Source organism: Ursus maritimus (genome assembly GCF_017311325.1).
Source record: "Ursus maritimus isolate PB19 chromosome X unlocalized genomic scaffold, ASM1731132v1 scaffold_X1, whole genome shotgun sequence".
In the NCBI taxonomy this organism is placed as follows: Eukaryota; Metazoa; Chordata; class Mammalia; order Carnivora; family Ursidae; genus Ursus; species Ursus maritimus.
Genome location: NW_024423319.1, coordinates 55,726,173 through 55,747,793, shown reverse-complemented (window position 1 = coordinate 55,747,793; position 21,621 = coordinate 55,726,173). Strand labels below are relative to the sequence as shown.

Below are 21,621 nucleotides of genomic sequence, written 5' to 3'. Positions count from 1 at the left end.
AAAGAAAGAAAGAAAGAAAGAAAGAAAGAAAGAAAGAAAGAAAGAAAAAGAAAGAAAGAAAGAAAGAAAGAAAGAAAGAAAGAAAGAAAGAAAGAAAGAAAAAGAAATACAAAATTGCCTTAGCCAAGAGTTTTGAGTGGCTAAAGAATTTTGTTATTTCACGTAGGCCAAGATCTCCCTTTTGTTGGCATTGCAAAGACACTGTGCACTTCTTTGCAGTAATAAAAAGCAGTCTCAATATCCCTCTTACTGTTTAGGAAGGCAAATTACGATTTCTTGAAAAGTACACAATATTACAATAGTTATTGGCTAAGCAGTAATTCATGAAAATCCATTTATATAAGACAAACAACAACAACAGAGAGCCATAACGCCCCATATGTACTAAAGGAAACAAGTTTGGAAATATTTAAATTAACTTTTTTCTACCTCCACACTGGTTTAACCACATCAAGTGAGAGTAACATCAGCCAATAAAGAAAAGTGTCCAGAATTCAGCTGCCATAGCATACCTCAGCCATTTCAACTAAGACTTTTTTTTTAATGACAAACCAAAAAAATGATGAAAGTAGCATTTACTTTGTTGGAAATTAAAAAAATGAAAATACTGCTGATTTCATAAAATATTTGAAACTAATTTTGTTTTTATAAAATGATGTTTATCTTTTTTTTTAAGTTTTAATTATCGTTCTTGCTGTTAAAAAAATCAGCAGAGTCATGTCAACCTTTAGGGATAAACTCTCGGGTATTTCAAATAACATGTTTGGAAAACTGAACCACATTTTTAATTACCAGCATTATGCTTTGTTCTTGGTAGAATCATTTTTGTTTCTTCTTTTTTACATCCCAATTATAAACCCTGGCCGTACCGACTTCTGTGGTAGTAAACTAATCTCAAAGAAAGTCATGGTCTTCCTCAAGAGAATCAAGATTCTTCATGGCAGTCGATAAATTCTTTTCCAACAATGCTTGAGCTTCATCAATACCATATTCAAGCATTACATTAGCCCCCAACCACTTTATCACTAGGAGGAACTGAAGCTTTGCAATACAGGTTATCTGCCAGTAAGAATCTGGTCTCCAGTGAACTGGTGGCCTCTTTTCTCTTCTGCATGTATTTTAGAATTTCTAAAGTCTGACCCTTTAGCCTCCTTTTGAGCGAGGTTGAGTTCCGTAAACATACTTCTGGTACCATTCATCCAGCTTCTTTAGTACTGTATCTGCAGTCTCATTCCCATGCTGTTTCATGAAAGAATCTACATCTTCCACAAACACGGCCTCAGGAATCCCTGGGTGGAGCTGCCACTGTGGCCACTTCTCCTAAGCCAATGATCAGATACTGTCAGAATCCAACAAATTTCCTCTTAGTTTTAAATAAGAACTGGGTGTATCTTATGCTCTTGGAAAGAATCACTTGATATTTACCATAAATCTACACAACTGCAAAAGTGTGCACCTGCATATGTATATGCGTTTTTCATGCTCCTTCTCATTGGCTTCCCCCCCCATTCCAGTCATGCCTGTTAGGGAAAATATGTGTTGCTCACAATGGTGGCATTTGTTCTCTCTCACATCTGTGTTTTTCTCACATAGCTTATGCCTAAGTGAAAAAACCAGTGGTTCTGTCACCAGCTAAATCCTAAGAGCTGACCTTTACTGCCCACCTACTTGTACTCACCAACCTTTGTCCCACATTTTTCCTTAAGCTCCTCTTGTCAGCTCATCTCATAACTCAAGCAAACAGAAACCAAAACTACCCCCTCAAACCATAGCCACTGCCCTGAGAAGACCTCCACCAGTCCAGACCAGTTTGAGCGCAAACCCTGACCCTGACTTGCTCCTGCACAGACAGACCACGGATTAAATTCTAGAATGACTGACAGCTACCTTTATCTCACAATACTACTAAAATCTCTGCCCAAGGAGGAGCAGAAGCCTCATTTACGTAACATGCAATGTGTGTATAGGCATGTTTCCTTAAGGAGCATGTGTCACCTATGCCTGCCTCTACAGAGAATGACAAGGCTTCCCTATCTAAATATTCATCTGAACCCTAAGATAAAAGGCACCCATTCACCCTTGCTCGAGGAGTCATGGCTTTGGAAGTTATTCCCCATGATCTCCTTATTTGCTGCAAATCTAGTATCTTCCATGTGACAACTCACCTGGTGTAGTTTCTATCTGTGACTCACCAAGGAGAGAACTCATGTTAAGTTAGTTTGGAAAAAAGTGCCGGGCAAAATGAGACTGATGAAAACAAATTTTGGTTGAGGGAGGGCTATTTGGTGGCAATGAGTTACTGAGGAAACATCACTGACCAAATAAGTAAGGAGCACAATAGCAAGCAGTATTTGACAGCTGCATTTAAAACTCAAATAGCAGATATTTACATAAGAAGCAGGGAATTACAAGAGAAATGAGGAAATAACAGATGGTTACACACAGGTCTTTGGGGCAAACGGCCAATAATAACAATACAAATAATCATCACAGCTAGCACTGAGTACTTACTACATGCCAGAAGCTTTACATGTATTAACACATTGCATCCTACAGGCAGAGTTTCACAGATTTGGAAACTAAGGCAAAGAGAGGTCAAGTGACTTACTCAAGGTCATTTAGTAGATGGTATGGCTGAATGAAAACTCAGGCAATATGGTTCCAGTGGCTTCTCTGTTAACTATCATACAAACCGGGTGTTATACGCAACTAACGAACCATCGAACTTTACATCGGAAACCAGGGATGTACTGTATGGTGACTAACATAATATAATAAAAAAACATTAAAAAAAACCTATCATACAAACTGCCTCACTGTCAGTATCATCTTATCTTGGCATTATGAAGGAAAGCAACATGAAGTCAGATGGTCAAAGTTACTCTCAGAGTTGTCCTAACTCTTGGCAAGTTGCAAAGATTATTACACAAAATAACATAATTTCTCAATTTCTACACATTTTGTCTCATAAAAAGAACGTGTTTATTTGTACATATGAAATGGATTATGTGCACTTCATTTTGGATAGAACATAAGCTCAGAGTAATAACCATGGGAATACTCATCTTTAGAGTACCTAGCAAATTATGAATACTTTGCAACCACATTTTAAGAAGTAATTTATAAAGTATATTGGCAAATAGAGATCTTCAAACAGAGAAAGGCAAACACTTTGCCATGAATTATTTGCAGGTAATAAGGTTCCACAAGACAAATGTTTTCTTCCAGTGCATTAAATGGCAGCCTAGCAACCCACCAAGAGTTAACACACCTTTAATGATGGACAATTAAGCTACCAAAGACAGTGAATACTACTGAGATGCCAGTCAGGCCCCAGCTTTGGTGCAGTTCATACCACCCATCTTGGGGTCTAACATAAGGCCTAGCAAGGTAGCTCTGTATACTCACCTTAGGATACTATGGGGCCTAGAGGCAAGCAAGTATACATTTTATGGGATTTGCCTAAAAAAACAAACTACAAATGCACTAAATATAGTAGGTAGTAACTATTAAAAAAAGTCACTACAAAAATACCTTTGAAACACTTTATCAAATGCCATTAAAAACAAAACCAAAAGGGTCCATTACAAGAGAATTCTGAATGACCACTGATTGTCATCACTGTACTTTAGTGAGACCCCCACTTAAATTATACTGGTAAAGCAGAAGTTCACTCAATGGTAATTAGGCACATCTTAAGTTTCATGAGAGACAATAAAGCTTCAGTGATTGCATCTATCTTACACAAAGTTAAACCGTTGTATTTACTTGTTAACTATATCCAGACATACATTTATCAGAGTACTATGTTTGAAACGACACTGAATTTTCTATCACGTTTATCAAGTGTCTGCTGGCCACAAAAACGTGTGTAGGGAAAACTTCTAGTGTGTGTATGTGTTTATTTTTATATATTTAAATATATACAGGTTTATATATATTATGTAGTACATAGCATGTTTATGGGTTATATACTTATACTGCATATTTATATTACTACATCATGTTTACTGGTTACGTATTTATATTTCTTAGCAATGTGTTTGTTTATACTATCATCCCTCTTTTTTTTTTTCTTTCTAGGTATCTGGTATCTTTTTTCCTAGCAGGAAGCTGGGGGAAGGGAAGTATTATTGTTGCTGTAGTTGGTCTGTCTCCTGGGAATGCGAAATTGGACAGCTTCATCTCCTCTCCCCTACTCAAGAACTCCTCTGCAACTCAAGCAATTGTCATCCAACTCAGCACAGACTTCCTATTGGCCCAGAACTAAGTGTTTTCTTAAGAACATGAGCTAAACAATAGGTACTGACTCCTGTAGCCTCAGGAAACAGTTATGCTCATAACAATCCCAAGGCAGGCCTCCTCCCTTGGTATAAGTTCTTAGGAATCATTACCTATGAAGTTTTAGACTATTCAGTAAGACCATAAGAAAAAAAAGAAAAAAAAAACCAACCCTCAAATGAATGGTCCATTACAACATGGCCTCACTCACAGTGATCCAGTATGACCAAAATGGCAAGCCCTCCTTGATACTAGTCATGGTGACAGAACCCAAGGGAACTTGTTTGGCAAGCAGCAATCACCAAAACTAAATGGTGACTGAAAGTCAAGCATATAATCTCAGTCATGCTGTACAAATTGCACAGAGATCAGCTCCTGAAGATGGTTGTGAAATCAATATGACAGTCTACGGACTGAGACTGCCTAGGTGCCTATCCTGATTCCCCTACTTATTAGTTGTATGACTATGCTTCAGTTCTCAAGATTATAAAATGGAGATAATAATAATACCTATCACACAGGGTTGTTGAATGGATTAAATGAGTTAATGCATGTGACATGTTTGTTCTGTACCTGACACACCATAAACATTCCATAAATTGGTAGCTTTTGTTAGGTACCACTTTCTACAGCAAAGGGACGATGATTATAGACTATATACCACCCATGTTTGTAGGCTACATTGCTGTAACTGACTCTGAGAATCTGCCTATATGTATTCAAGGCCTGTATTTTCTTCTAACAATTTAAGCAACTTAGGCAGCTGGTCAATTCAACTACCTCCCAGAAGGGAACTGTGACAGTTCTAAGAGAACTGTTGATGCTGATAAGGACAAGCAACTGAGATTTACTTCTTCATTCCCAAATATTTATGAAACTAGACCTACTATGTACCAGAGGCAGCTCTGGGCAGCACTAAGGATATAAAAATAAACTAGACAAATGCTGTCCTTGCTGACATATAACTTATCTAGCGCATGAGAGACAATAAGCAAGAGATATAACAACAGTAGATACTGGTATGTGTTCTGAAACAAAATAGGATAACGTAAGGGTGATGTGAGGGTCTGAATGCTAGACAGGATAATCAGGGACAACTTCTTTGAGGAATTTATATTTGAGCCAAGACCTGAGTGACCAGAAGAAATCAACCATGTGAAGATCTGGAGGAACAGTCTAAGCAGAAGGAACAGCAATTTGAAAGCTTGGAAGTGCAAACTAGTTCAGTGTATTTGAGGAAGAGAGAAAATGAGTAGGGCTGGAACACAGTAATAGAAATATAGTATGAAATGGGGTCACAGAGATAATCAAGGGCCTGATAATGCAGAGCTTCAAAGGCCAGAGTGAAAACCTTAAAATTTATTCTAAGTACAATGGGAAGCCACCAGAAGGTCCTGAGCAGAACAGTGACATAATCAGATTTGTATTTTATTTTTATTCTTAAAACCTTCTATTATGAAAAATATCAAATGTACATAACAGTAATACAATATAGTTCCCTTACATCCATCACCCAGACTCACCATTTATCAAGATTTTATAGCATTGGACTATATCATTTTTTAACTAAAAAATTTTAAATTCCAGTATAGCTACCATACAATGTTGTATTAGTTTCAGGTGTACAATACAGCAATTCACCAATTCTACACATTACTCAGTGCTCATCATGTTAAACGTACTCTTAATCCCCTTTACCTATTTCATGTGCCTTCCCATCTACCTCCCCTCTGGTAAACATCAGTTTCCTCTCTATGAGTCTTTTTTGTTTTTTTCTGTTTCTTAAATTCCACATATGAGTGAAACCATATGGTAATTTGTCTTTCTCTGCCTGACTTATTTCACTTAGCATTATACTTTCTAGATCCATCCATGTTGTTGCAGATGGCCACAATTTCATTCTTTTTTATGGCTCAGAAATAATCGTGTGTGTGTATATGTACATGTGTATATATATACATACACACACACACACACACACCACGTCTTCTTATTCATTCATCTATTGATGGACATTTGGGCTGCTTCCATAATTTGGCTAGTGTAAATAATGCTGAAATAAACATAAGGGTGCTATATCTTTTTGAATTACTGTTTCCATAGTCTTTGGGTAAATACCCAGTAGAGGAATTACTCGATCAAATTTATATTTTTTAAAAGATGAGCTTGGCTGCTGTGCAGAGAATTGTCAATAGGGCAAGAGTGGAAAAGGGGAGGCCAGTTATGTTTGCAGTAGACCAAGTGAGAGATGATGGGAACCTGAAGCAGGGTAGTGGCAATGGAGATGAAATGGAGAGACTGAAGACCTATTTGAGACACAAAGCCGAGAAGAATTGCCGGTGGGCTGGATGTAGCAGGGAGATGTCCTCCTGAAGACAAGTTCAAGGTAATTCAGATATTCATGACAGGAGTCTCCCCTCTGAAATGTTTAACTATCAAATTTAACTGTTCAAGCCTGATACAATCTTCCTGTACAGGTAGTGCTTTGAAGGATTCTGCAGAAACACTCTTCTTCCACCTAGGGTGTGACTATTAGAGCCAGCTAATTGTTACCAACCTCAACAACCACTGTATCTATCCTGGCCATTCATTAAGATTGCTACTTAATACTCTAGGTACAAACATCCAGATAGAGGTGGTACCAGGAACAGATCAGTTTCTGGCATTCAAAAAGTTATCATGACCTGTAAGGACACAGCACTGCTGATAATTCAGGAAATTATATGTCACAAGTATCTGAGTCCAATGGGGCTTTTGATGCAAATTTCACACTCATGAAAAGGTTGTGGACAGATGGATTGCCCTTTAGGCATTGCCGTCATTCTTGAAAGGCATAATCACCATGCTTAACGTAGAAAAAGCTGCCAAAAAGCAATACACAGCCTTCAGAAAACTCATGCCCAGAAACTGCCTCTATTTTATAGATCCTAGCCATATATCTAGCTTCCTCTGTTCTTGGTGACATTCTGTAGATGATGTATTCATTTTTTTTTCAGCTTTTTCAGCTGTCCTTAAATTAACCTTCTATAGGAAGAGTCACAATAAAACAATGTATTGTATGACAGAAACAGATCTGTATTAATAACGGCACCAGGGACCCAGAATAAATTAATATAAATTATAGAATACAAGTCATCAATCTTCTTTTTCACTAGTTCTCTTTTCTTTGGAGGGATGGGTGAAATAAGTGAAGGGGATTAAGAATATACTTACCATGATGAGCACTGAGTAATGTATAGAATTGGTAAATCACTATAATGTACACTTAATATAACATTGTATGTTAATTATACTGGAATTTTAAAAAATTAAAAAGTCACCATTCAATATTTAAAAAAAATTAAGCCTTCCAAAAATACTGGAGGTCAATTTATATGGTTGGGTCATAACCTAGGCTCTATATCTACACATCATGTGTAAAATGGCTCCCCAGTTTGTATGCAAACCAGAAACACCATGTCAACTCAATGACTCTCTAATACAGCCTATTGCAATGACATCAATGGAGCTCTTTGGGAGAGCACTAATGGTTCCTAACTACTCTTTAAACATAATTTAAATTAAGCTTTTAATAAAACTGAACTTTTTAGTCTGAACACACAGACTAGCAGCTTCATGTTTTTTTATTTTTTAATCTGCCACATATCTACTTAAGCAAATTCATTTAAAAAGAGAGCTTTCAAATTCTGAAGGAAGTCCTTGGTTCAAACTTTTAAGATGTAGCAAAGAAGTCTATAGTAAATCTACTTAGGCTCTCCAAGAGACTTCTTTCGGTTAATTTCCTTTCTCTGCCTCTTTCTCTGCTTTGACATTCTGTACACAATATATTCATTTCTTAACATAATTCTTATTAAATCATTGATTCATTTTGCTACCTAGTCTTCAAAACTCAAATTGTACAAATAGCACAGGCAAATAGGCATCAATTTTAAATCAGGACAGTAATATACTTTTTTTGTAATGCCCTTCATGACTATGTCCAGTACAGTGTGTGTTTTTCTTAATGCAGACATAAGAATATCCAAAGCTAATGTTTTCTGAGATTCCCTACATAATGACTCCTACGTCCTTTTCATGGGTTGAAAAATATGGTCAGCAGATCCATCTAGAGATACAATCACTTTTATGCCATTTTCCTGCCTTCTCACACTGCCTTATGAAAGTCCTTCAGCTAATACTCTTTCAGCTCAATATTTTACTATCTACAAGCCCTCAGTGTCAACTATAAATTGGGAAGCAGCTGAGAGTTACTATGCTGACTGTCCAAAATCATTTATAAACATGTTGAAAAAAAACGGTAAACATTTCTTGGGAGAGCATACTGTAAAAATCTCCCCATGCAAGGAAGAGTTCATTTAATCCACCCATTCCTTTTTTCCTGTGTTTGAACTAGATCTCTATGCATGACTAAACATTATCCCTAATCCCACGGTAGGAGGACATTTTTAAAGCAGTATTTGGTATAAAATCTTATCAAAGGCTTTTTGAAAATCTAAATGTTCACGGACTCCTCCTTGTTCACACCATATTTATCCCCTCTCAAAGAACCCTGTCAGATGGCTGATGTATAATTACCTCACAAAAACCATATTATGTCTTCTTGTGGATTACATGTTCAATAATTTCATCCTTTAGCTATTTATTAAAAAATTGACTGTCAAGTCAAATAGCCTTATTCCTCTGCGATTCCTGGGCTCCTTCTTTAAACTATATACCCTCTATACCTTCTCCATACCCTCAAATCAACTGATTTCCTTTAACTGCCCCTCCCAAACCAAATCCCTGCTCAGGACTGTCTTAAACTGAATTGGTTCAGACAAAAAAGTACCCGAGGCCCCTTCAGTCACCAATACTTTCATTTTCCCCCCCTTGGATTGTATGTATCCACTCATAGAGTAAAAATAAAACAAAGGATAGTCATTTGTGTTAAGCAAATCCTAGGAAAGACCTGCAAGCTTTCTCAATTCAAAGGCTAATGGTACTAACCTGGAACATGATTCACCTAGGGCTACATATAAAACTGCAATTGCTCAAATCAACCAACTAGCCATTGGCATATGCTAGTTTCACAGTAGATACACAGACTTAGCCCTCTGTTAGGTAAATGAGAGAAATGACATTAAGCGTAACAACTGGAAAAAATTAAAGACTACTAGAAGTATTATAAGGGAACTGAAAGAGAAGAGGTTAATATGTGTTGGAAGAGGAGTTACAGAATGTCAAAAGTAGAGGAAACCTTTAAAACAGCTAGACCAATTTCCTGTTACAGAAAATCAGAGAAGGTAAACTACTTGCCTAAAAGCATACAGCTTCTAGCAGTCAGGTGTAGTGAAAGATCTGATGGCTAGGCCTGTATCAGCCCTTGAAGAGGAACAGGTCAGACTGTTGGGGGCAGGAACAGATCCTAAAAGGTGGAAAAGTAATGAGAAAATGCAGAAAGGTGAGAGTGTGCATAGACACTGGAATAATTAAATGGATGTACAAAGTAGGGCAGCCGGGTGGCTCAGTCGGTTAAGCGTCTGCCTTTGGCTCAGGTCATGATCTCAGGGTCCTGGGATCGAGCCCTGCACCCAGCTCTCCGCTCAACGGTGAGTCTGCTTCTCCCTCTCCCTCTGTGATCTCTCTCACTTTCACTCTCTCAAATAAATAAAATCTTTAAAAATAAATAAATATATAAACAAATAAATAAATAAATAATGGATGTACAAACTGGGGAATGACAGGAAGGAGCTAAAGAATAAAATTATTACAGAATGGGGCTAAAAGGTAAATAGAAGTGTTTGTATTTGATGTGACAGACAATGCCACTGGAAGTGCCATGCTGGTTTGATGAAGGAGACAGACAGTGGGAGCAGGAGAGCAGCTAGCAATTATAGTCCTGACCATGGCAGAAGAGTAGAAACTGGGGAAAGCATAACTCTAAGAAACTGAGAAAAAATAACATACTAGTTAGGACAGAGTCAAAGGTTAATCCCAGAATTACTGTTGATTTGTGAGAAGAAAAATACCACTGGAATGCTTGTGGTTTCCTTAAAGGGTGCTCAATTTATAGAGTACCTCAAAATCCAAATCTAGACTTCTGAGGTGATATGGAGATGGCATAAATTCACTACATACCATAGTTGCGAACTATGAGTGACATAAATGAAGGGCATTTTCGAATGGCTATAATTTTTTTTAAAAACTCAATTTGGTGAAAGATACCATCCTCTGACATGTACAAATAAAAACTGTCATTTACCTATAGCAAGGAGTTACCAACTGGACATCCATGGGATAGATCTGCTTGTAGATAAATTTTGTATGACCTCACAGTTTAAAAGAAAAATGTTACTTTGGCATAAACAATCTAGATCTCTGTCTTCTTTAAAAGAGAAAATCTGGCAACACTAGACCTATAATCAAGACTTACAGTCACACAGCAGCTTCTCTCTTTAGATGTATCCTGTGCTCAACAGCTCACCATGGTTTCTACTGCTCCAACCATCTTCTTCCAGCCCACTACACTTCTTATGAACTGCCTGGTCCCTGTAGACATTTGACATTGCAATCCCTACGCCTCAGTTGTTCAGTAAGTTTTCTTTTGGTATTTTTATTTGCCTTGTTATGAATGTTCTATGTTAAACAATTATTATTCAGGATGTTATACATTAAAATTTTAAATATGAATCTTCTAGAAGAAATCAAAGACAGCAAAATGCAAATGTTAATAGAATTGGTACAATTTTGAGAGTGTCCACTCATTTTATTAGCTGCAGAACATGTGGGAAAAGGGAAAGGTATTTGATATTCTGAGGTGGTCACGATTTATTTTTTGAAAACAAGTAGGGTTGTAATAAGTAATAGTGGTATCTTGGGAAATCCTGTGAATCTAGATTTATCCCAGCTTCTATTTTTAGGTTAAAAAAAAAAAAACACCTACGAAATGAGAGTCAGTGATAAATCAAAATTTAAACCTTATATTGAATTTCTCTTAGAATGCTAACACATTTAGGGGGCGCCTGGGTGGCACAGCGGTTAAGCGTCTGCCTTCGGCTCAGGGCGTGATCCCAGCGTTATGGGATCGAGCCCCACATCAGGCTCCTCCGCTATGAGCCTGCTTCTTCCTCTCCCACTCCCCCTGCTTGTGTTCCCTCTCTCGCTGGCTGTCTCTATCCTGTCGAATAAATAAATAAAATCTTTAAAAAAAAAAAAAAGAATGCTAACACATTTATACTTCAGTTATTAACCATTTATACATAGATACTCTTCATACTTTTCAGACATCTGATAGAGTTAAATTAACACAATGAAAATACAAATCTGAAAAATAAGCAATGATCATTAATGTGAAATTAATATCTGGGTCTGCTGAATAAGAGTAAAGACAATTTTCCTGACTTGTAAATATGTCTTTCTTTTGTCAAATTAGTGGGGAAAAATGTCACTTTCAAATACACAAAATAATTATACTGCACCTAATTTAAAGAAAAAAAACTTGTTTTCTAACTTCATAGATCTTAAGATTTTTTCCAAAATCCACTTTCTTTTAATAGGCTCTGACAGAGTATAATGCTTGACTACACAAAGCTATGGTTAGAGCTTGTTTTTAAATATCTTCAACCATCTGACATGAATGGTGGAGACCTACTATTCCCATACATGCAACTGTAAAAAATACAAAGCTCAGCAAGGAAATTTCCCATTTGTCCCACTGTAATTAAAGTTAGAAAGAACGTGGGAATCCATGTAAATTCTTCCTGAGAAATATGAAGCACTGAGTCTATAATGGGATTTTTTTCTGTAAGTTTCAAATATTAAACTGCCACTTCAATTACTTGTTTATAACAAGCTCAAGGAAAATTCACAAAAGCAACCTAATGTCTATCCAACACATTATTCAGATAATTGTGTATATTTGGAGTATAATCTAACTCTGATGCCATTAACCCCAAACAACATTCAAACGAACAGAATTTTAATTGAGTACTGCTTCCAAAGAGTCAGATTTTACTGAAAGAACAAACCAACATGCTACTCAATTTCAACTTTGCCCTGGTACATCAAATTGTATTACAGATAAATTAACAGTTGTGAAAAATTTTGGCTGGAAGCCCTATCCTACAAAGCCTTTAAAAAAAGCAATTTCAATGCCTATCAAGGTAGAAATCAGCAGTTGTAATTTTTTTTAATACAGGTGCAAAACAATGGGACCCATTAATAGCTGAACTTTTCACAACACTATTCATCATGATTTATGAGTTAGTATATAATTTGATTATTCTATTAATTCTGATTACTGCTTTGGCTAATAAAGTGAAGGTCACTTCCAAAATAAATCTTCATTACATTTCACAGAAAGTAACTGCCTTCAACTAGTTGTTTTCTTTAATTTAAAACTAATGTAACAAGAAAGAAAATAGACTTCAGGGTTACCATGTCTGTTGCCATTAAGAGAAATATACTGTGTGGATGTAATGTTCTCAAGACAAATCCAACAAAACAAAGTGTCTCTTCATCTAATCTCCGTATTTTTCAATATGGGAGAACTATTTTATATGTATTTAGAGTAATTTTGGAATTACAAGAATAAAAACTGAACTGTATTAATGCTTTAGAAATTGAAAAGAATCTTTGAAAATACTCTCCAAATTCATGAATGTAAAATGTAAGGCAGTATTTTTATTTCTAAAATTATGTATGTGGGATTCTGTATATGAAAAATTAACAGTAGGTCTCTGTCTTAACCAAAGTTTCTCCTAAAGGTGGCAAGAAACCTTCTCTGCCTCTTAGGATAAATACTAGACACAGGGTCCTGACAGCTTTGGAGGGAGATCACAGGAAAAATGAAAAAGGCTCATTTTAATTTATTATTCTCATTTAATCTATTTTTACACACAGAAAATTCTGTGTCCTAAATTTAACATTTCATTTTATTTTTTATAAAGTCTTCTAGACCTTCAGCTGAGGTCCTATTATCGAAGCTGTTGCATCATACAACTATATCAAATGAATAAAGGAAATTAAAGATACGTATTTTCTCACAGAAGTAAAATACTAATCCTCAAACAGGAAATCTTATTTCAAAAGCTAGAAAGCTTAAATGTAAGAAATTATTAGGGCATGACAATGCTGTAAAGAAGCAGGTGGCAATGATTTGTATGCTCACCAATGGCCTCAACTGATAATATATTGTCACAAACCCCATTCCTGATAAACTTGCTCACTCTGTCCTGGTCATATTAATCGTTCTGTTATCTCAAAAGACCCCATCTTAGACCTCTGTCACAGTTCCTGCTGCCTAGAAAGTTCTTCCCTCAGATCTCCAAAAGCATATGTCTTACCATCATATTTTGGTGTCACTACACTCAAATACCACCCTCCTAAACGGCCTTCCCTGACCACCAAAGCATCTAAAGGGACACCTCCCTACTGCCGATAGTCACTTCCTGCCATATTACCCTACCTTCTTTTCTTCACAAGACATACTACTCTCTCAAATTTTATCTTTCTACTCTCTAACACTCTTCAACAACCCCTCCCAACCAGAGACTTTCTCTGTTTTCAACAATGTTTGTCTGGCACCTACAAAAGAGCTAGTATAAAATGTTTTATGTATCTCTATATTTTTAAACGAATTCTAATTTTTATTCTAAATTTGCATATGATAAAACAGAAAGCCCAAGTTTATAGCCAACGTTCCCTTAATATTTTATGTAAGAAAATAGTATTAGTGTTAAGTCTTTGGTAAAAAATTCCGTAACTGTTACCCATACCTATCATGCCCTGAGTGAGCATGTGCGTATGAATGAGTGTATGTGTGCTTAGACAAAATACGTATGGCTATCAAAGAATGTACAAAAGCTGCAAATGTACTGGTAGTAACAAACACAATGAACACTTACTAGGTTCCTCTTGTGATTGTGATCAAGAGTACATATTACCAAGACAGGTTTAGGGGCTCAATTATTAGCCAGGGAAGATACCTATTTCAAAGGGAACATATTTAGTGCACAGGAAAATGTTGAGATCAGAACCACTGTAAGCCCCCAACATTTCAGAAACTTTTTGTATTTTTATACCTTTTCTTAAAATCTCTAATGTAGAAAAGGTTGATTTCAGTTTAACTTCAAGGTTCCAATTCAAAATCACAGTAGCTAGTATTCTTTACTCTTGTAAAAAGTAGTACACAAACATATAAACACTGAACTGTTCTCTATACTATTCCTACATCCGGGAAAAAAATTCTTTAACTTTGATGGCTTGACCTCTGAAATATATACTCTCTTTACAGTCCTCACAGAAACCTTGTGATACTTTAAAATTTTTAAAATAAAAACAAATAAATGTTATCCTTTCCCATAACTTAATGTCCCTGATATATGAGCTATATATGAGTTAATTAACTCTTGTTACTCTTCCTCTCATGGGAAATTCAAGCTTTTCTCAAGTTATCTGTAGAAGGATTGGTTCTTCCTTTGTCAATAAGCTGTGTAAATATTGAAAAAGGCAAAAATGTGCTTATGACACTGGAAGCCATGGTAGGAAAAAAAGCAAGCTTTGGAATTTTCAAACTTAGAAAACAAATTTGTTTACAAAATGATATTTACCATATTGAGCAATCTGAAGGAATTCAGTTTTCTGGCATTAAAGTAGTTGACACTACGTACGAAGTAAGGATGGGATACTAGGTAAATAACATTACGGTCAAAGTAAAGATGAAGAACCTTACAAAAAGCCATTTTATTTTTATTTTTTAAGATTATTTTTATTTATTTGCAAGAGTGAGGACAAGCAAGAGTGAGAGCAGAGAGGGGGGTGGCAGGGAGGGGCAGAGGGAGAGGGAGAAGCAGAATCCCAGCTGAGTAGGGAGCTGGAGCAGGGCTGGATCCCAGGACCCTGGGATCATGACCTTAGCCGAAGACAGATGCTTAACCAACTGAGCTACCCAGGCGCCCCACAAAAGCCATTTTAAAACCAAACCAAAATGAAAGCAATTCTGGTAAAAATCATCTCGTCAATTTGATTTTTATGTTCTTCACACCTCCACACTGTCTAAATTTCTCAACATAAGCATGGATTATTTTGGTAAGCAGAAAAAGAAGAAAAATTATTTCTTTTCAAGAAAAAAATAAAGGTCAGCTTGCTACAACCTATAACTAGAGAGTGTACAGTACCAAGTTAGTTAAGAAAATAGCAAGAGTAAACAGAATCCTATGCTTAATACATGCACTGCTGAAAATATAGCTTTTTTTTTAATTACAAGTTTTTAAATTCTAGTTAACATATGGTAATATTGGTTTCAGGTGTAGATTTTAGTGATTCATCACTTAGTTACAACACCCAATGTTCATCACAACAAGTGCCCTCTGTAATACCCATCACTGATTTAGCCCATCCTCCACCCACCTCCCTCCATCAACCCTCAGTTTGTTCTCTCGAGTTGAGTCTCTTAAAAATACATAAAAACCGGGCACCTGAGTGGTTCAGTCAGTTATGCAAGAGTCTGCCTTCAGCTCAGGTCATGATTTCAGGGTCCTAGGATCGAGCCCCACATCAGGCTCTCTGCTCAGTGGAGAGTCTGCTTCTCCCTCCCTCTCCCCCCCAAATGAATAAAATCTTTAAAAAAATACATAAAAACCTAGAACCATAGAGAGTAAGAGCTCATATACCTTAGACACTATTTTTTCTTCCAAACAAGACATCTACAATTATGTTTTCCCAGGCACCTGGGTGGAACAGTTGGTTGAGATTCCAACTCTTGGTTTTGGCTCAGGCTGTGATCTCAGCATCATAAGATCAAGACCTGCATGGGGCTCCACACACTGCTTGGATATCTCTCCCTCCCCCCTCCCCCCTTGCACTCACTCTTTCTCTCAAATAAATAAATTTTTAAAATTAAAAAATTAAATTATGATTTCTTTTCCTTAAATCACAAAAAAACACAAAATAAGCCAACTTCCATTTAACAAGACTGATAAAAGCTATCACTCCTAGATGAATTCCAGATCTAGTATGAATTTCATGCTTAGTTTAATAACATAGTGGTTCTCAACCTTGGTGTTCTGTGAGATAGTGCTCCCTAAGTCTGTGGGAGAAAAAAAAAAAAGGCAATGTTACAGTGGGTCCTATGCAGAGCCTGCAGCCTCTCTTATCTATTCCAAAGCCTCTAAGAATGCTGGGTATATCCCTGGGAATGGGTCAAACATACAAATACATCCATCACGCATGCTGACACAGAAAAGGGCTGCAAACTACTGATTGTCTACATATGCTGTTCCTAACAAAAAACAAGAAGGCATCCTGTAACACAGAGAACCTCACAGCTGCTCAACTAGCTTCGGCTATGCTGTTGTGCTTTCCTGTCTTCGGTATTCTCCTTCTTGCTACCTTGCTTTTACTTTCCATAGACAAGTAGGGTGTTTTTCCCAGTTTCCACTGCAACATTTAACTACAGACTCCAGACAGACATAAGGAATTAAACTTACGTGAGTTTGCAAACTTAGCTTTGTATCCCTCGAGAAAACATGAGAGATTTTATCCATGATTTAACACCTTTCAAGAGGAAAAAAATGCAGAGAAGCTCAACTTTAATCTGCAAGGTTGACAGGCTAATTTCCTTAATCTCACTAATTATAGATCACATTTGAGTATATTTTAAAAGCCGTTCTGAATTGGTCAGGACAATTTTATTAGCGTCTTTCTGTGCCTAAGACCATCTCCATAGGAATGATCGACATAGAAACATTTAGAAGCATCAGAAACATTAACAGTAGAAACATAAAGAACTGAACATCAATAAGCATCAGTGTGTTTACTGCGGTCTTAAAAATACCAGTCCCAAAGTTTACATTCTAAAGAGAATTATTTTCTCCCCAGCAACTATTCAGAAATAAAGCAGTTCTTTTCTCACGTAAGTTTTGACATTGTTAGATATCTAATATAAAACAGAAACTGTATTGGAGATAAGTAGAATAGTATCATATGGCCAGAGTATTTAAGTTAAAATGTAGAAACGGATATCCAAGTTCTCCTTTTTTTTAAAGATTTTATTTATTTGAGAGAGCGAGAGAGGGAACACAAGCAAGGGGAGTGTGAGAGGGAGAAGCAGGCTTCCCACGGAGCAGGCAGCCTGATGCGGGGCTGGATCCCAGGACCTGGGGATCATGACCTGAGCCAAAGGCAGACGCTTAACGGCTGAGCCACCCAGGTGCCCTGATAACCAAGTTCTTCTGATTCATACTTGATTTATCTGTATCATACAGACAGTGCCTTAGTTTGCTGTTCTTAAGAGCCCATTTCAAGCATTAAAATATTCGTATCCTAGAAAGACACTCCATAGTGGTTTTTATTTCTACTTTAGGAGCACAATGAAAATTCATGCTTGTTTTCAACTGTATTTGTTTGTTGAAAGAAATACATCTAACCTCACAAAAGAAGGGACAAACGAGAAAGCTAATTCCAGGGAGGGGAACAGGTATACTGCACTAGATTTCAGACAGTAGCAGCTCTAATCTTGGTACATCCACCTCTGCAAGAAGACTACAGGCTGACAGTAAAGTTCTGATTTCAGAAACATCATGGAAGGTGGAAACACCACAGTCAGAAGTTTAGCTCTCAATTCATTAGGCATTTGGGAGCACTCTACCATACCAAACAATGTGAATTCATATATGCACAAGAAAATTAACACGGTCTGGAAATTATTTCACTTTATATAACAAAGGCTCATGCTGTGCTTATTTGTGCCAGGTATGATTCTACAAATAATTTCCTTAAAACTCATAACCACCCTAAGAGGTAGATACTATTGTTATTCCCTTTTTATAAGGGAGGAAACTGAAAAAAACAGAGGATTAAACCAGTAGGTAAGTGGCAGAGCCAGGATTCAAACAGAAAGTCTGGTTTAAGGGTCTCTACTCTTAACAACTATACTGTGCTACCTCTCAGGATACATTAAAACATAAAATTAGGATCAAGATTAATTGTTCATTCAATAAATGTAGTATTATTCAAAAGCTTAGAGTTAATTCCTCCTATTTTTAAATATACCTGAAGAATATGACTCTATGTATATAGGACCATGATTAAAGACTGTAGGTTCAAGAATGAGTATTTTCAAATTCTAATATAGTCAAAAGAAAAACAGCCACACTCTGAATCCCATTTCTCTTTTAAAAAACTCAGATTGAGGGGTAGGGAGGAGAGAGGGAAACAAACCATAAGAGAGTCTTAATGATAAAGAACAGAGGGTTGATGGAGGGAGGTGGGTGGGGGATGGGCTAGATGGGTAATGGGTATTAAAGAGGGCACTTGATGTGATGAGGACTGGGTGTTGTATGTAAGTGATGAGATCGCTGAATTCTACTTGTGAAAACATTATTGCACTGTATGTTAACTAAATTTTAAACAAAAATTAAAAAAACTCCAGATGGGAAAGCAAAAGTTGAAAGATATGGCTGTTTATAAATACATGCGCATTCATATGAAATAATGTAGAGATACCAGTGTAAGTGGAAATTATAAATGACAGGTTTATGACTTTCAAATGTGCATGAATTAAAGACCGCAGGAGTCATTTACAAACAGCTGAAATCAGTTTGGCTTCTTGAGTAGGCTACATATACTTTCCTGTTTATGCTATTCATTTGTTTAGCAAACAGTTTACAGAGTACAAAGTAAAAACACTCAAATTATTATGAATCCTGACTTGGTGAGTTTAAAATCAGTGAGGTTTTACCACACGGAAATGGCATTTTTTTGGACAAAACTTTTATTCTATTTCATTATATCGGGTAAGTGAGAATCTACTGCCTAATTTGGGGAGAGGGGGTAAGTGACGGGAGAGGTTGAGGCATGAAGGGATAGAGAAATAAGGAAGAGCAATGGCTAAAAGCTGTATTAATTATTTCAGCTCCAACACGGAGTTCTTTTTTACAAATCATTTCTCTAACACATGAAAAAAAAATAGTTTCTGTCCTGCAATATTTGATTTCATTCTATGGTAAGTTCTAATCCAATTTTTTTACCTAAGGATTTTATTAAACACCTACTATATGCCAACCAAAGTTCCAAGTAGTTCTACTGAAGCAGCTAACTACATATGAGTAAAATACATCAAACTCAATAGTAAGGGAAAAAATATGGCACACCCATTTTGTAAAAGGCTATGTACTAGAAACTACAGGAGACATAGAGAGGACTACATTTTATACAGCTAATATACCTATCAATAGACATACTATAAGGTAATTTAATTACAGAATTAAATTCTAAATACCCGATCTTGTTTGTATAAAATGAAGACTCTATAATATATATGTTTCAGTAATTACAAAAACATTAATTCCAAATACCAAGACTATGAAGTCATACAACTTTTATGTTATAATACCCTACTTGGTGTTGGACAATCTTCAATGCACTTTCCCTAACATCACATTTAAGTCTCACAGTAGCCCAGGGCAGGAGTTAGGATTAGATTTAATTACCATTTCCATTACACAGGTGAAACAATGGAGGCTCTGAGAATTTAAATGACATGTTCAAGTTCATGCAAATAATAAGAGAGCTAGAATCAGAATCTGAGACTGATATTTTTTAACATATGGAAAACCTTATAACTTTCATGAAACAAGACAAGGAATTTTATAAAAAGTTTTTTGAGTATTCCCTACTAAAGTAGAAAGCAAATTGATGAAAAAGTTGCAAATGAACAGCTTCATTAAAATTCTATGCAATCACGCTAACTGGATCACTTTGGAATAAAAAACAACTTAAATGGAATAGTAGAGAACACATGGAAATCCAGCTACCTAACATAGACTTACACTTGCAAACAAGTAAAGCCTTAGATCTTTGTAATTTGGCTGCCTTCAGGGTTGTTTTTTTGAATTGGCTTGAAAACAGACACACTTCACATACTATTTCTATTACACTTGCACAAAAGTACATAGGTTCCAAAGAGACAGTTCAAGAATTGTTTTGAATGATCCTTAAAAAGTTAGTCTATGCAATAACACAGTGTTACCTTTCAATTTAACCAAACTAAAATCTCAGCTCCAAACACTGGACTTAAAATTCAATTATCATTCTTGCCCTATATGAAGTCAACCACCTTTCACTCTACTACAAGTTATTAGAATTATTTTAAGATCTGGAGTAGTATGCACTATGTAACCTGGGGAGAAAACAACTGGGTGAGTTTTTGTATCTATGTGTGAGGATAATCTAGTATCTGAATTTTTAGCATTGAAGGATGCTATTATTAAAATAAAAACTCGGGGCGCCTGGGTGGCACAGCGGTTAAGCGTCTGCCTTCGGCTCAGGGCGTGATCCCAGCGTTGTGGGATTGAGCCCCACATCAGGCTCCTCCGTTATGAGCCTGCTTCCTCCTCTCCCACTCCCCCTGCTTGTGTTCCCTCTCTCGTTGGCTGTCTCTATCTCTGTCGAATAAATAAATAAATAAATCTTTAAAAAAAATAAAATAAAATAAAAACTCAAATTATGTTATTTGAGGAGCCAATATAATTCAAATATATTCACTAGTCATAATCAATGCTCCAGCACCACACACTTAAATATATATGTTTTAATAAGAAGTTACTCCCAAATTAAAAGTCTTTTCCTGTCACAACCTGAGGAATAATGCAGGCAAGGACACAAAAACATTCCGTTGCTTTATTAATGACAATGCTCAATGATCCGTGAATAACCTGGGAAAAAATGAAGATTATTGAGTTACTTTACCAATCTATCCATCCATCACCAGAGAACAGGTTTCAAAATGATGGATTATCTCACCACCCTGCTGTTTATCCCACATAATACTCTCTCCTCAAGGGAAAAACAAACAAATGATCATACAAACATAATCATGCTTACCCTCTATACCCTCTATACCTTATGTATCATTTCTATGCCAATATTATTAACTAGAAGGCTGTCTTTAAAATTGTATGCAAAAGATTCTATTTTTTACCCTCCAGGATTCTACAATTTATAAAAATTCTATTCAAACAACAGCCCTCCAACTTTTGGGAGACAACCTTTTGGTTAACCTATTCAACACTGCTCTTCAAATTTAATAAGGTCAGGTCTCAATTAAGATAGTGCATCTCAGTGGTTCTTAACCTTCTCGGGAGGTGACAGACTCCCTTGATATAATGATAAAACTATGAACCCCCTTCCTAGAAAAATGAAGCCATGTATATCACACAATTTGGCATGCAACTTCAGAGTATTCATCCCAAAACCCAGATCACTGATTCCAGGTATTGGATGCCAGGTTAAGGACTCTGAATTTGAAGAACTTCTCTTACTACACCCAGCTTTCCAATGCTATTTTAAGCTGTCAGATAC

At 36.4% G+C, this 21,621-nt stretch overlaps 1 protein-coding gene and 1 pseudogene across 3 annotated transcripts in view; both read right to left on the bottom strand.

The window, feature by feature from the left end:
• CHM (CHM Rab escort protein) overlaps window positions 1–21,621 on the bottom strand; it is a 198,867-nt gene that overhangs the window by 74,620 nt on the left and 102,626 nt on the right. The window lies entirely within an intron of this gene.
• On the bottom strand, window positions 798–1,718 carry LOC103671975 (annotated as a pseudogene).